The following is an 18391-nucleotide window of genomic DNA, read 5'->3' on the forward strand; positions in this document are numbered from 1 at the left end:
CGTGCAGTGTATTACCTAAGCCACACCGACAACCAGTGCTCCTCCATTCAGTATTTAGTATTTTCAACATTTTATTCAAGACAAACGTATACAAATACATTTCAAGCCAGGTCTGGAAAACAAGCTAACGTGACGCTACCCAAAATGGTACACTTTAAATACAATTATATGAAGCATAATTCAGAGTTTAATTTTAAACTGACAATAATTGTCCTGAATAAAATCAAGGTGCTTAAAGTTACTAAATCACAGATTCCTTGGGGTTTTTGATTTCCTACAAACGTTCTTATACCGAGGGCACCGTTGAGTTCAAAATCGGGGTCGCTGAAAATCTCATCCGGCTAATGGATATAGATGTAATAACGCCACAAAGAGGCAACTTATATTTTATCGGTTATATTGGTCTGGTTAAGTATAATAGCCGATACATTAACAGCGTATCTCAGTGGTTTAGGAAAATGAAACGTAATGGGGGGCGGCAAATATTCTCAATATTTGAACTCCCCTCCTCATCGCCTCGCACCAACAGGAGGAGATTAATTGTTTAATTCAACACACAATCATATATACTTTATTTTTTTCATATATCGTAAATAGAATCCTTATAGACAGTGGCGGTGCTAAAAGGAAATTAATGAATACGCAAATTGCCATGCGAGCGCCGAAGGTGCGATATTTTGGTGTTTGGGGCGGGGGGGGGGGGGGGGGGGGGGGGGCGAGAGTCTCATACGAGAAAAAAACCCTATTTAGAATGGCTTTTACGATACATTTTGATGAACTTGCGAACGCCGAAGACGTGAGAATTTGGTGTTTAAGGAGTCCGGGGGTCTCCCCCAGGAAAAACATTACGATTTAGAATTGTAACGACGCATTTTGATAAACGTGGGAGCCCCCGAAGGCGCGACATTTTAGTGTTTGAGGGGGTCCAAGGGTCTCCCCAGGGTAAAAATATTACGATTTAGAATTGCTGTGATGAGTTTAACGATGTATTTTAATGATTTTAAAGCGTTCATAACATGATACTATTTTATTTAAAGTTACCTGCATTTAGAAATGACAATTGTGAATTTCGTCATATCATTATGCAACTCTGCTCGATCTGAACATACCGGCTTCACACCATCGGCACATTGTTGTGTAACGCAAAATAATAATGAATTAATTGTCTTGCTAAGTCATATAAACAAATCAATCTTTTAAGAGATTAAGAGATATTTTTAAATAGTGCGAAGAATCCCTTCATTGACATTTCTAGTCTAGTTCATGTGTATTGAATTTATACTGTTAAACGTTTCAACATAATATGCATACATGAACGTTTAAGGAAATGCGCCGCGCAGCCGAAAACTGTCCAAAAGAAAGTACAAAAAATGTGCTGAAGGACCCTTTTTTCTTTCAAATGTGCAATTTTAGAATATTTCAGTCAGCGAAAATGAGGGGGGTGGGGGCAAAAAAGACATGTTTGCTCCCGTCCTGGGGAACGGGGGAGGCATTTGCCCCCGTCCTCGGGAACGGGGAGGCAATCGGTCTACAATGTATATATAAGGTACATTTTTGCTTTGAATACATAAAAATACACATAAAATTTAGATATATAGTTAGGCTGATTTTTTTTAGTAAATCAGATGGAAAAAGGTTATATAACTAGTGACATGTAGGGGAATGTCCATTAGACGGATAGAGACTATAACTAGGTATATATATAAATAGGGAATCCCATTAGACGGATAGACATTATAACTAAAGGATATACAATGTATAAGGAATGTCAAATATTGATATAATTTAATAAAAGAAATACACGTATTTACTTAGTCCGCTTAACATGCCTATATCATTAGTTTTTTCCCCATTTTTTCCTTATTATAAACTATATATATGAGGCAATTTTTTTTTAAATCCTAATATTATTGGCAGGTTTAGCGGACTAGTACCTAATATCATGACAAATGAAAATAAAATAACGGTAGAAGCAAGTATAAAACCATATGATATAATGAAAACTCTTTTTATGGCTGCAAAAACCTGTACAGTAAAGGATTATTTACACTTAGAAACTCTTCACAAAACTTTTGCATACGTTTCAACGTTTATTAGATTTAACACAGTAAACAGGAACCTATAGTAGATAAATTTGTGTTTTCAGTCGATAGCAGATATGTCCATTACACAGATGAGATTTCGTTCGAGCGGATGTTTTGAATGTTCACGTATCGCGCACGCATGCACATAGAGATTGTTTACAGTCGCCGAAAGATAATAATATGAAATAGTGACTTGGTCGTTTCTATTTATTTTCAGTTTTTCTTCATTTTGAACAAAATGGTTATACAAACTTTTAAATTTTGTTATTAACACAAAGTACACAACTTTTGCGATAATTTTCAGTTCTATAATTCTTTTTATCTTTTATTAAATGATTTTTTAACGATTTAGTCCCTTTAATAAACATTTTTAGCTTACTTCTTCAGATGGTGGGTTATTCAAATCGTCTATCGTCCGCGGTTTGTGGTCTGTCTTCCGTCCTTCCCTCCGTTGTTCCGTCCGTTAACTATTCTTGTTACCGCTATTTCTCAAAAAGTACTGAAGAGATCTGGCCCAAATTTCACATGCAGGTTCCCATAGGGCCCTAGTTGTGCATGTTGCATTTTGAGACTGATCGGTGAACAAGATGACCGACATACCACACATCTTGAATTTTTATCATTGGATTTTGTTACCGCTATTTCTTAGAAAGTGCTAAAGGGATATTTTCAAAATTCACATGCAGGTTGCTCTTAGTTGTGCAGAATGAATTTTAGGACCGATCGTTGAACAAGATGACCGAGAGGCCGCGATCTTAAATTTTGATAGTTGAGGTTTGTGCTATTTCTCAGAAAGTACTGAAGGGATCTGTCCCAAATGTCATGTGCAGGTTCTTCTTGGCCCTAATTGTGTATAAGGCAATTTGAGACCGACCGGTGACCAAGATGGCCGACAGGCCGCCATCTTGGATTTCGAGAAAAATATTATTCTATTATGGCCCTTTCCAAAGGGAATTGTTCTCCTATAGTGTTGTCTGGTGAGATATAGTCCCCTCGCCAGACAACACTATAGGAGAACTGTTCCCGAGGGAAAGGGCCATAATAGATTTAGTACGTCACATGACATTCATTATGACGTCATATATTTGGTCGCGTGCTCATTCCCGGGGGACTATACTTTGGTATAGTTCCCGTAGTCAGGTATAGTCTCCCGTAGTCAAAAAGAACAGGGAACTGTCGCAAAATAGATCATAGCTGTTATCCAATCGCATTCCTAGTAATTATCATGTGATGTACTAAACGTTATATAGGCATATACTATATATAGTATATAGGCCTAGTACACATGTAAACACAACAGACTTTCTCACAACCTACGTTACAAGTCCCTGTGCTTTAAACCGTGACTGTGAGTATTCATACAGGTACATTGTGAATCATACATAACTTAGTGGATAAAGGTATGGGTGTCGTAATCAATGATAAATTAACGTTGGGTCTAAGTGGTATCAGAGTAAGAAAAATAGCAATTACATAAAGTATAGATACAGCTTGATTTCACTCGTGAAGTATCTTACCTAATACACCACGCCACACCGATAACAAGTACAGTTGAATGTATTAGGGATACTATAAACTGAAACGTTGCTATAACTCTAGCTAAAAGTGTGTGGTTTTGATATATCAACATACCTGTTCGAATGTGCGAAATCCTCGTCTACTGTGAAATAATGAAACTTCAAGTTTCCTAGATAGAACACTACAAATGTTGTCAAACATTATATTTTTTTTATATATATGTGCTCGGTGATTCGCTAGTGAGTAAAACCCTATGCAAGTTAATTTAAGTCAACGATATCTTTGATTAAAGAATAAAGATATAATCTTGTGCTGTAAGTCAGTTAAGACTCGGTTACTATACGGAAGTATATATATGTTTTTTATTCTCCATACATCCACACACTCCGAATAAATTGTTTGAAGCATGGGAGGTAACTCTTATTTATTATTTTGACATCACTCAGTGCCACCGAGAATATTTTATTTCACGGATATGTTCGGTATTATAAAAATCATATTTGAATATTTACAGGCAGTGGTGAATTGATAGTATAAACCCCGTTGATTTCAACCAAAGGCTACTCAACTTTATTTCTCGATAGGTTGAGTATGTCACGCGTAATTTGGAGCCGCGCGGATGAATTTATGATGGTCCAAATCAGAAACTTTTGGTGTTTTCAGTACCGAACGTACGTTCGATGAACATGTACATGTATCAAAATAGGTTTGAACACATATACATGTACGTGTGTAAATACAAATGAAGAAAAGTTACATTGTTTATGTTACTACCGTGCTTCTTGGAGAAATGTTTCCGTATGTATGATAAATAAACAATGTTGTACAATATACAGTTTTGCGCATTCCGATGACGTCGCAATGTTTACATGTTGTGTGTCGATGAGTCTGTGTTGTTCGCTACAACATGTAGATCTACATCCTATTTGTATTTTTAACATCTTTGGTTGTGCGCAAATGGAAATGATATGTCAGGACAACATCAGTCTTTGAGTGGGATTTTTTCTGAAAACCCCCCCAGATATATGCTTCATTAGACGGAACTCATTTTATTTGTATGTTCATTGATAAATTGATAAATGCATTTTTGTTCACCTCGGGGGACAGACAAATCTACTGTGAATCGGTAAGAATCGGTAAGAGTAGGCCTTGCATACACAATGTACGTTTTGGCACAGGGACCTGGCACGAAAATTTTTAACCAACAGTATACATATACACTATATATATATATTATAGTATCAAGGGTATGAACTCGGCGGTCGAGAAAAACGGACTTATTTTTTTAAAACCGTGATTAATTTAATAAATGGGTTCTATACAACATTGACGGATATCTTACCTTAAAGAGAAATAATTTATCTTTCCATTGAGTGCTTGATGAACAAAATTGGCCAAGTATTGACGAAGTTATGGCTTGATATATCTGGAAATTTACGAAAAATATGCTAGGTGGACATTTCCCTGTCCGGTCGAAATGTCGTCTCGGCTCTAATGGGTACTTAAAAAACCAAGCCAAAATCACAAAATCTACGCTTGTGGTGGTAAACAGTACCCATAACTGTGTTCATCCAAAATATCCTTTGGAGGTGTCATGACCCGTACTTTGTAGAAACTACATTAAAACATCGTGTAGCTCACTTACTTTAACCGTCACCGCCATGTTCATTTTTTTCTCGGAACGCTTCTCGACTTTACATATCGTGACTACATTATGCAAATTATGTAATGTTGTGCTTTTGGGTAAACTCGAGAAGCATTCCGAAGAACAAATGAACATGGCGGTGACGGTTAAAGTAAGTGAGCTACACGATGTTTAAATGGAGTTTCTACAAAGTACGGGTCATAACACCTCCAAAGGAGATTATGGATGAACACAGTTATGGGTACTGTTTACCACCACAAGCGTAGATTTTGTGATTATGGCTTGGTTTTTGAGGTGCCCATTAGAGCCGAGACGACATTTCGACCGGACAGGGAAATGTCTACCGAGCATATTTTTCGTAAATTTCCCGATTCATCAAGTCATAACTTCGTCAATACTTGGCCAATTTTGTTCATCAATCACTCAATGGAAAGATAAATTATTTCTCTTTAAGGTAAGATATCCGTCAATGTTGTATAGAACCAATTTATTAAAATAATCACGGTTTTAAACAAATAGGTCCGTTTTCCTCGACCGCCGAGTTCATACCCTTGATACTATAATATGTAAATATGTATACTGTTAGTTTAAAAAAATCGTGCCAGGTCCCTGTGCGTTTGGGTGTTTCGAAATATCAGTGAAACGGAATCTTTATAATACTTGTAATAGATATCTCTAATATTTATTGAGGTGTTTAAACAACAATATAAATATAAGCTAACATTTTGAGAGCGGTAAACGTTTACAGTAGTGGGCCTACCTGTGTTTGTACATGTTCCTCGAAACGACGTCCGATACATTTGAAAATCTCCAAAATCCGGAAATAATGACATGGAACTATGTAAACATCCGTGTATTCAAGTAATTTCAAATGTGAACTGATTAAGTAGAACTCAAGTGATCACAACATTGAAGAAACTCTGTTTGTCACACCTTGACACAGGCGGTTTGAGACGGACGCCACGTCACTACTTCGTTAAATAAATATGTAATCATACGAAGCAAAAGATTAAAACCAAACTACTTTGCACCATGGTGTTTTTAACAACAGATAAATAAAACGATTTATAGTTCCATACCGGGAAAACCCCAGATATATGCTTCATCAGACGGAACTTGTTTTATTTGTATGTTCATTAATAAATTGGCGGGAATTTCCGACACTTCGAGTGGCTGTTCCAAATGCCTGTCGAAACCAAACGATATAATTCAATTTTAGTCTTATAAATGACATAAACACTATTAAGGGTAAATTTTGAGCTATGAAAATAATAGTTATTATACCTTTGCTTCTTTTTCACTATATAAAGAGTAGAGAATATAAATGCTATTCAAATCCAGTCTTTTAAAACCACTATTTACCGGGTAAATAGTCATTCGAACTATTTACCTGAAAATGAGCTATTTACCTGCATTCAAATTTTCGCAGACTTTTGCTTAATCATGAATTTGATTGGATAACGCATTGGGAGTACTTAATTCGGAACCTCTCTGACTGTATCTCATTCCCAACGAAAAAATCACAAAGCGCTTAGGTGATCTAGATTTGACGCTGCAGACGACAACTTGTTTACAACACTGCCTCCAGATTCGACGATCCTATACGAGGAATCTTTCGAAAAATTGTTGACCGATAGGGACAGTGGAAATACACAGCAGTTCATATTTTAAAGGACTACGTACGAGAAAATTCACTGGGCACTATCGATGACATGGAATGTGGAACAAGTGAAAATATCAACGGGTTATATGTTATAGCATTTTTCTCAACGGTATAATAAAACACTTATTGAATGGGTTTACTCGGGAAATATCACTTTTATTGTCCCCCTTGACACAACTATTTCCCTCGGCTTCGCCTCGGGAAATAGTTTATGTCTCGGGGGACAATAAAAGTGCTATTTCCCTCATACCCATTCAATAACTGTATATTATTCCCTGGTCGAAACATCGACTGATTATTCGTATTATTAAATGGATCAGAGCTATCGAGGCTCAGAACAATAGATATACTTTTATCTGTGTGTCATTTTTGTATTGCAACTGTATTGAAATACGTTCAGTTGGTAGTTGTGCATAATCGCAGTTTAGATAAGTGCAGATTAATAAATCAATACTGATCGAGTTTAATTTCACATGACTATTTGGCACCGATTAGCTATTGACTGAAAACGAAAAGAATGGTCACTAGATCCAACATTTTTAGTCATGAATTTTGTTTTGATTATGAATCAACATTTCATCGCGATAATAAGACAAGCATTTACTGATTAATATCGTAGTAATTGATAGGTTACAAGATTAATTCATAAACTGCAGATTGAGATCGTTAGTTACATAGTTGGGCAACTGCAAATGTAATATGTTAAGCTAAAGACACTGGAGGAAGTTGTTAAAGCTCTTTTGTTCCCGAGAAATCAAAAGGCATGTCAAGTAAACTTGAACGGATTTGAATTATAGTGGCTAGATAGTTCAAGGTTAATTAGTACCAATGAAGAAATGTTAAAAGTAAATTACATAAGTATCGACAATAACTTACATCATAAATGGTAATTTAACAATAGAAGATTAAGAACGTTAGACACACAGGTGAAGGTGAATGGATTATGAAGGCAAGTCGTTGAGCTATGTAAATATCTCACGAACAAAGATATTATCAAGGTAAACTTTTGAATAATTGGCATAACCATTATCATTGCCAATCACTCCATCATTAAATAAAAATGCAAATCTTAAGGCACCTTATTGACTCATGGTTTAGTCTATCATCAAGGTTAATTTCAGAATCATGGATATTGGTATCATTTAGTCAACTTATTGAATCATGGACACGATTTATACCAGATAAACTATTTCATCATAGATCAAAGAAATAAGAAAAATATTTAGAAAACGGACATATCTATTGTAAGATAAAATCTGACAAAGGTCAAAGACATGGACAAAGGTATCACGATGGCAATTTATTGAACCATGGAACAAAGGCACAAGATAAGAAGTGTGAATGTGGAATTCAAAATTCCTTTTCCTTGATATCCGTGATATAGCAATTATTGGCCTTTTGATTCATTTATAAAATTTATCAGTTAGATGTTTTTTAGATAGATATTTAGTAATATGTACTTCTTGGCAATGCCCTGTGTCTTTATATAATTTGGGGATTTTCCCTTTAGATAACTCATCCTTGATAACGAATCATTTTAATGGATGTAAGATTTTATGTGAATATCATTTTAGATAGTTATTGGTAACATGTACCGTATTCTACCCAAAAAGGGTCCCCTCCCTTTTTGAGGTCTCATTTCAATGCCCAGGTATAAGACCAAAACTATAAAAACTGTATGGTTTTGCATTAATTTCATCTTATTAAGCACCTTTTTCATTTTTTTAACACCCTGTGCACTTATTGGGTCAAATACGGTACTTTTTGGCAAGTCCTGTGTCTTTCTATAATTTGGGGATTTTACGCTATAGATAATTTCTCCTAAATACTAATCATTTTATGGACGTAAAACCAGGTGTCAATAGTAATACATTACACTTGCTATGCTTGTTCTTCACTATACGCAAAGTACTAGCTGATTTTGTTTACCATAACTGCATGGTAACATTGAACTTTGAACTTCCGTATGAAAATGTTCTAAGCAACGTAAAGGGACTACTTTTTTTAATAGACACACATGGCTTTGTTTACATTTTGACACAACATTAAGTATATATTTTGTTGTTTTTCATAGAATTTTGGAAAAAATGTAAACATTATAATATATATATATGTATTATATTTATATATGATACAAACATATTTTAAATTACCAATGTATAAAGAAACGGGGGAAAACCGACTGCGGGGCGACATGCAGTGCTTTCATTTTTGTTAAAAATGATGAATGTCAAATGTAAACATTACCTCTGTGTTCGACCTACGATCGAGTCTTTGGGGTGGACGAGCGTGAGACCTGACAGAGGTCAGTTTATAAATATATCCTCTTGTCGATCGATTGTTCTTGTGAGAATTTAATCATATGTATTATAAAACATGCACCGCTAGCTATATATATAGTAATACACGTGTTTACAGTTATAAAATACGTCACCACAAATACATTGTATCCATCGAACACAAGTGAGTTTTGTTCCACCTATCGATGGCGACGGATCTAAGCGTGGATTATATAATCACATGCACCCAAGGATCTAATATCGTCAAGTCAGACGACAATCTCAAACACATTGAGCTACTTGAACACCGGTGTTTTTGACAACTTCGTCAAACTCCTGTGTGTAAGCGTGCGTCAGCTTCGCCTCGCTGCACAATAACGTTCACTCGAGTTCACACATGTGGCCGAGTACAAATACTTTGTTTTTACGCTATATATTAACTTTTAGCAAATTTGAATATCTTATTAGAAAAAATTATCTCTGAAATTTACTTTGTTTGTCATGTTTATTTTACACTAAAAAATATTGAACTTTTTTGTCGTCACAGACGAACAATTCTATCTTACGTGAAGAGTCATCATTCGCTGTTCAATTGAGTAAGCTCCTCCCACTTTTGACCGACTTTTATTGAATAATTAAGTCACTTTCACATGACGAATTTTGGTTGCATAAAAATATAAATTAAAAAGTCGTGTGAGTGTAAATATAGGGATTGGATTTCGCTTTGATGTTAACCATGCTTGTATGGAGCAATTCCTCTAAGAACCTATTCAAATACGGGTACTCGCCCCTTAGAATATATTCTTAGAGGTATTGCTCCATACAAGCATGGTTAACATAAAAGCGAAAATCCAATCCCTATATGAATGAGTATTAGTGCTGCCATAACAACTACAGTTATTTATATATGACCAAGAGACCCAAGAGATCTGATAATTGGGATAATACCATCTGTTCCTAAAGGGTAATACAGGCTTATGAAAGCAGAAGATTGCCTGTGTTAGTATGGATGAGTGTTAAACTGGTGATGTTACTATTAAGTAGTTCCTATCATGGTAAGTCGAGAGCTCTGTTATTTTGTATATTTTGTAATTTAGAGATGTCATGCGGTAATACATTAAACTGATGACACAAATACTCATTAAAAATTTGTGATGTTTAGTGTAGAATATTTTACTGTAATGTTGACCACTGATTAGAGCAAAAATCAAGTTTTCATGTGTCAAATATTTGTCTACTTCACATGATATGCCAATACATCATTTGATACGAAACATCTCTAGGAGGTGGAATGGAGAGTGATTGACTGGTTGATTAAATAACTTCGTGGTATCATGTCCACTTGTGTCATTTGTCTATGCGTCAACAATTCACAAAATTTACTTTGTTTGCAAACTGTCGGGTCAGAATACATGTATTCTGTTTTTGAAATTTTACAGAGGTATCTGCCCTTGTGGGTAGGTATTGATAGTGACCTCATGTGTTTGGGAGCGTAACGTAATACTTTTCGGAGAAAAACGACTTGAATTTCGATCACAAAATAATGACGTCACAATGAATACCTAACCGCAAGGGAACTTACTCTGTAATATGCAAACACGGGAGAGGATCATCAGCTGACTTATACACCGAGAGCATCCCTATGGTTTGATGATATCAGAATTGTACATGTAGATAGTTGGGCTAAAATTCTTTTCACCAGAGCAGATCCTTAAAATTCTTTCGGAAAATAATTAATTTGACATTTGTCATTACTGGTGTAAAAAGTGTAGAAACGGGTATACTATTTTGTATATGGCCTTTTCTATGTTGAGAAGCAGATAGATGCTACAGAAATAGTGTGTCTGAGCTATAATGTCTTGCCAAAATACTGAAAAATTTCATGTGGTAATTTCAAACCATGCTTTTTAGAGACAACAAAAGACATTTGAACGCATGTTAGATTTTATTCTAAAACACACAATTGAATTAAACAAGTTCTTCTCCTAGACTTTGCCTAATATTACAATACTTAAGTTTTTTAAACAAATGTTATACAATTATTATAGTCATAGTATTTACATGTACAGCATTCCATATTTTTTCAATTCAAACAAATGCATTGAGAAAAGATAACAAGTTTGGAAAAGGTATTAGACATATATAAGTCTTCTCCCAACATCGCTGAAAAAATACCGGTATTCAGTTTGATACGACATGTATTGTATGAATACCCTTGACTACAAGTTAGAAAATATTGATTGAAATATTAATAATTAATAAATTATCATTCCATTATATATATCATTGATTCCATATATTTTCACTATAAATATATTACCTATTTATCAAAAAAGATGTTCGATATGCAGTCATCTTGGATCCTGATAATTTATAAGCTTGTTATCGCTATTTCTAAGAAAGTAATGAAGGGATTCGTCTCGAACATCATACGTAGACTTTCCTTGGACCCTTGTTATGCACGCCTGATGGCCAACAGGCAGCCATCTTGAATTTTGATAGGATAGTTAATGCCATTTCGAGGAAAGTACTGAAGTGAAGGAATCGATCTAAAAGTAGACACTTCTACAGCCTCAGTTATACATGATTGTATATGTATTTTTGAAATTGATCCATTAACAAGATGGCCGACACAAAGCCACCTTTGATTTTGTCTATCTGGTAATATTGATGCTAACCAGTATATTTATCATTTCTCAAATTCCAAAGAAAAAAAATATAAAATATCACAATTACACCTCTATATTGGTGATTTTTCATAAGCGATTTTATCTAATTATGGATTTAGAACATATAAAATAGGAAAAATTTGGTGATCATCCATCAAATGGTGGGTGCCGAGATCACACACGATCTATTGTCATTTGTTTGATACTATCACCAAAACATCATTTTGGATACTATCACCAACCATTTCATTTGTTGGATACTATTGCCAACCAGTTCATTGTTGGATTACATCCTACCCAAGCCATATCATTTGTTGGATACTATCATGTAAACCAGTCATATTGTTGGATACTATAACCAACCAGCTCATCGTGTTTGGATACTTCACCACTCAGGCCATCTTGATGCCAGTTCATGTTCTATTAACGCCTGTAAACCTATTTATCATAACCGGAATCGGTAATTAAACCCGGTCCCAATATGCACCACTAACTTGTTCATTGTACAAAAAAATCAATTAACACTCATGGCAATAATTATTGCATACAATGTATATTTACAAATATGTATTCGACTGTTGTCAAACCAACTTAGGGTACGGACCTTTTTTTCTGCCCCTGTTACATATGCCTCCCATCCCCACCCACCCAACACGAAAAAAACAAAGTCTCAATGGGATAATTGATCAGCTTGGAGATGTTTATTTTGTCCAAAAGCTTAATTAAACATGCACTGTGACAAGAATCTTAATCATTTTGAAAATATTTACAGTCAAAGAAATATAATATGACATGCCATGTATTAACACAACATTAATTAAAAACCATTTTTTACCATTCAGTGGTCAAAGCGTGATATAGATTGTCCAGGTTAATGTTTATTTGCATATTATGACGTTTTTGCAACTTCTGATTTTATCATCGCATGCAGGCTGTCTTTTACTCCTAGGTTATGACATAGAAATCTTATCCGCTCCGGAAGTGCAGATATCTTTGTCCGATGGGGGTAGAAATACATGTCCATAAATGAAACATAACATTTTAATGAACTGTATTACAGTATATCACTCAAAAACATATCAACAAATAGATTGTTTTTTAAAAACGGAATTTTTTTCGTGTGATTAAATTTCGTGTAAATTAAATCGACACAAAAAATATATAATTTAAAAATGACACAAATTTACCGCATCGCCGGTTATATTTGTGGGCAAGAAAATTTTAGGGAAACTGGACTACAACAAAATGAATGCGAGCGGTTTTTTAAGTTTCGAGATTTTTGCTTTCAGATATATACTTTCAATCTATTTCTGAATATTTTGAGGGCAGAAATTATCGCTACCAAAGCAATGGTCCAGCGAAATTTCGAAAAAAAAACTTTTCAAAAATCACTACATTTACAACAATATAATTATTTTAAATATCTACTATACAAAATATCGATAATTTTTAAAATCCGAACATGTACAATCAAGGCTACAAATAGTACATATGCATTTTTTATTTAATATAAATCATTTAATTAAAAGCAAATTGAACACAAACACGAAGTAATGAGGAAATATTTGCTTTCTGTCCATTCACCTGTTTGGCGCAATTACGGTTTGATATAAACAAGCACTAATACATATTGAAGACAAACTGTCATTAAGTTGGGACATTAGAATTTATTATATCAATTTTTTCAGTAAATTGTCGCCATCTTGATGTATATATATGTATTACTGGGACATATACATGTGGCGATATTACAGTAATATGTGTAATCACATTGTCATACAGCTATATTATACACTAGTTACAATTTTAACAAGACTTCACTTCAGATCCTGAGTTGATTGAGCCAAAAACTGTTTGACTAACGTTATCACAAGTTACTTGTATTTTTGATTATCTTCATCCTGTTGTCCCCTGTGTCCTATCCAGAGTTGGTACCGTCAAATCATGTAGACTGATACACCATTGGGGGGGGGGGGGGGAGGGGAAAAAATACATTTCTCCATCACAATGCATAAATAGTTCTCAGAAGCCCCGCCCAGTATCCCATCAATAATGGTAGTACTGATTTGGTGACAAACTCTGTTAGAAGGACATTATACAGCTCCATCAAAGCAAACATCTGTACGGTGTAAAATTTGAGATATATAACTGACTAGATTGTACGCTTGATTGGCTGCATTTATGTTTTGTGCAGCGAAAATTAAGGTTTGGGTATGTTTATCACCATCACGATGACGGAGGGTTGTTTATTGCCGGATTAGCCTTCTGAGAGGGTGCCTGCGAGGGAGTAATCGTGTCGGAAAACTACACCATCATCTGTCTAGCCATACAGTGTCATGCGGCATCACACAGCTATTAAAGTTTGTTTTTTTGGTAGAGGGACAGGACGCCCAAGTGATGAGGGCCTAGACTGCCTGCCTGTCGATAAGGTCTACCAGCACCATCTGACACCACCCGGCCGTCTGTAGTGTACAGTTGTATATCCTCCTTCATCCCACTACCACCATGTCGTCCCACTGGTGACACACAGACTACCTGTATGTTGTTAACCTTAAAGCGTGTAACAATATTCTTCACCCCCGTCACTTCTCGGATGCTTTGGTCTTCACGCATGACAAAACCCACAAGCCAACCCTTGGGTAGGTTAAACGGAGATACGTTGATAATGTGCCCTCACATACTCGACCTCTTCTTTTACATCACCTTTCCACATCCACTCGGCACACGTTTTCACTGTTCCAATATGAAAGCCGCGCCCAGGTCAACTTGTGATACATGATTTACAATGGAATCATTGAGAATGGTGTCCTTAAACAGGGCATCAAGATTTCGGACAGATATTTATATGTATGGTGACTGATCAGTCCCCATCAACCAGAATGTTGTCAAAGCATTGCGTTCAAATACTGTCAGGGGATACTTTATCCTGGTTTGAACTCCGGCGCTTGGAGCCTCGTTAGGTAAGGTGTGACATTGGTGGGGGTATTCCGTATCTCCCGCGCGTAATTGACAGTAACGTCAACTGTTTTGTAACCAGACATCAGTGTTTCTGTGGCATCCTGTACAGTTTTGATTTTCCAAGTTCTTGTCTTCAAAAGTGCCTTCAATGCAAAACAATGTTTTTCTCAGAAGATGCTCTAGATTAATTTTGTCTAGTTCAGGCGCACACTTTTCACGAGAAAGTCCACTGCAGTATCTATGCTGTTTTTAATCTCCTTTCCCTGACGCTTAAAAGTCGCCGATCAATTTCTGTTATACCCCAGTAATTTGTTTTAAAATACAGGGATATCCTTCCTCGACTTTTGGATTTTCTCTTTTGAGGAAGCTTTGTCGACATAATACTGGATCTCCACGTGTTAATAGATTTCTAAAGTATATCAGTACGTTTACCGCAGAGTATGGACCTTTATGAACAGTCGGGGACACAGTCCATCACACACGACCTGGGGTATTTTTTTTTCCCACCATTCACACGATTTACACACTTATACAAACCCCATCCTCACATGTTCGGTTACACCCCGGGACTGGTGTCTGGGCAGCCCTATGTTTACTGTATAATATTGCGGACGACAATACCTGGTATTCAGCAAACGTCTTCCGAGAAAATGATATTCATGATACTTATTTATAGTAGTGTTTGTTTGAAGTGTATATCAAACTAGAGGCGACGATCTATGCCTATACCCGTGCAGTGTATTAACTAAGCCACACCCGATAACCATGCTCCTCCATTCAGTATTTAGTATTTTTTTTTTCAACATTTTATTCAAGACAAACTAATACCAAATACCATTTCAAGCCAGGTCTGGAAAACAAGCTAACGTGACGCTACCCCAAAGTGGTACACTTTAAATATACATGTACAATTATATGAAGCATAATTCAGAGTTTTAATTTTAAAAACTGACAATAATTGTCCTGAATAAAAAATCAAGGTGCTTAAAGTTACTAAATCACAGATTCCTTGGGTTTTTTGATTTCCTACAAACGTTATTATACCGAGGGCACCGTTGAGTTTCAAAATCGGGGTCGCTGAAATCTCATCCGGCTAATGGATATAGATGTAATAACGCCACAAAGAGGCAACTTATATTTTATCGGTTATATTGGTCTGGTTAAGTATAATAGCCGATTACATTAGCAGCGTAACTCAGTGGTTTAGGAAAATGAAACGTAATGGGGGGCGGCAAATATTCTCAATATTTGAACTCCCCTCCTCATCGCCTCGCACCAACAGGAGGAGATTTAATTGCTTAATTCAACACACAATCATATATACTTTATTTTTTCATATATCGTAAATAGAATCCTTATAGACAGTGGCGGTGCTAAAAAGGAAATTAAATGAATACGCAAATTGCCATGCGAGCGCCGAAGGTGCGATAGTTTGGGGCGGGGGGCGGGGGCCGGGGGAGGGGGGGGGGGGGAGGGGGGTGCGAGAGTCTCATACGATAAAAAAACCCTATTTAGAATGGCTTTTACGATACATTTTTGATGAACTTGCGAACGCCGAAGACGTGAGAATTTGAGGTGTTTAAGGAGTCCGGAGGTCTCCCCCCAGGAAAAACATTACGATTTAGAATTGTAACGACGCATTTTGATAAATGTGGGAGCCCCCGAAGGCGCGACATTTTAGTGTATGAGGGGGTCCAAGGGTCTCCCCAGGGTAAAAATATTACGATTTAGAATTGCTGTGATGAGTTTAAAACGATGTATTTTAATGATTTTAAAGCGTTCATAACATGATACTATTTTATTTAAAGTTACCTGCATTTAGAAATGACAATTGTGAATTTCGTCATATCATTATGCAACTCTGCTCGATTTCTGAACATACCCGGCTTCACACCATCGGCACATTGTTGTGTAACGCAAAATAATAATGAATTAATTGTCTTGCTAAATCATATAAACCAAATGAATCTTTTAAAGAGATTAAGAGATATTTTTAAATAGTGCGAAGAATCCCTTCATTGACATTTCTAGTCTAGTTCATGTGTATTGAATTTATACTGTTAAACGTTTTAACATAATATGCATACATGAACGTTTAAGGAAATGCGCCGCGCAGCCGAAAACTGTCCCCAAAAAGAAAGTATGAAAAATGTGCTGAAGGACCCTTTTTTCTTTCAATGTGCAATTTAAGAATATTTCAGTCAGCGAAAATGAGGGGGGGGGGGGGCGGGGGGGGGGGGGGCAAAAAAAACATGTTTGCTCCCGTCCTGGGGAACGGGGGAGGCATTTTCCCCCCGTCCTCGGGAACGGGGAGGCAATCGGTCTACAATGTATATATAAGGTACATTTTTGCTTTGAATACATAAAAATACACATAAAACTTTTAGATATATAGTTAGGCTGATTTGTTTTTAGTTAATCAGATGGGAAAAGGTTATATAACTAGTGACATGTAGGGGAATTGTCCATTAGACGATAGAGACTATAACTAGGTAATATATAAATAGGAATCCCATTAGACGGATAGACATTATAACCTAAAGGATATACAATGTATAAGGTAATTCAAATATTGATATAATTATAATGATAAAGAAATACACGTATTTTAATACTTAGTCCGCTTAACATGCCTATATCATTAGTTCTTTTTCCCCATTTTTTCCTTATTATAAACTATATATATGAGGCAATTTTTTTTAAATTCCTAAATAATATTATTGGCAGGTTTAGCGTGGGACTAGTACCTAATATTCATGACAAATGACAAATAAAATAATGGTAAAAGCAAGTATAAAACCATATGATATAAATGAAAACTCTTCTTTATGGCTGCAAAAACCTGTACAAGTAAAGGATTATTTACACTTAGAAAACTCTTCACAAAACAATTTTGCATACGTTTTCAACCGTTTATTAGATTTAACCACAGTCATCAGGAACCTGTAGTCGACAAATTGGTGTTTTCAGTCGATAGCAGATATGTCCATTACACAGATGAGATTTCGTTCGAGCGGATGTTTTGAATGTTCACGTATCGGCATGCAATATAGATTGTTTACAGTCGCCGTGAAAGAGTAATAATATGTAATTAGTGACTTGTGCGTTTCTATTTATTTTTCAGTTTGTCTTTCATTTTGAACAAAATGGTTAAATCAAAACTTTTAATGTTTGTGTATTATAACACAAAGTACACAAACTTTTGCGATCATTTTCAGTTCTATAATTCTTTGTTATCTTTTATTAAATAGGATTATTTTAACTCGATTTAGTGCCCTTTAATAAACACTTTTTAGCTTTACTTCTTCAAGATGGGTGGGGTTATTCAAGATCGTCTACTTCGTTCCGCGTTTTGTGGTCATGTCTTCCGTCTTGGCGCCCTCCGTTGTTGCCGTCCGTTACACTTTTCTTGTTTACGCAGCTATTACTCAAAGAGTACTGAGAGATCTGGCCGAGAATTTCACATGCAGGTTCCTAGCATTTTCCCATAGGGCCCTAGTTGTGCATGTTGCATTTTGAGGACTGGTGACATCCCGGTGAACAAGATGACCGACATACCACAAACATCTTGCAAT

At 35.8% G+C, this 18391-nt stretch overlaps 1 protein-coding gene across 1 annotated transcript in view; it reads right to left on the reverse strand.

Moving 5' to 3' along the window:
* The window catches only part of LOC138317395 (small ribosomal subunit protein eS19), a 332587-nt gene that overhangs the window by 118971 nt on the left and 195225 nt on the right, over positions 1-18391 (reverse strand). The gene's annotated exons all lie outside the window — the stretch shown is intronic.

Source organism: Argopecten irradians, chromosome 3 (assembly GCF_041381155.1).
Source record: "Argopecten irradians isolate NY chromosome 3, Ai_NY, whole genome shotgun sequence".
NCBI classification, from domain to species: domain Eukaryota; kingdom Metazoa; phylum Mollusca; class Bivalvia; order Pectinida; family Pectinidae; genus Argopecten; species Argopecten irradians.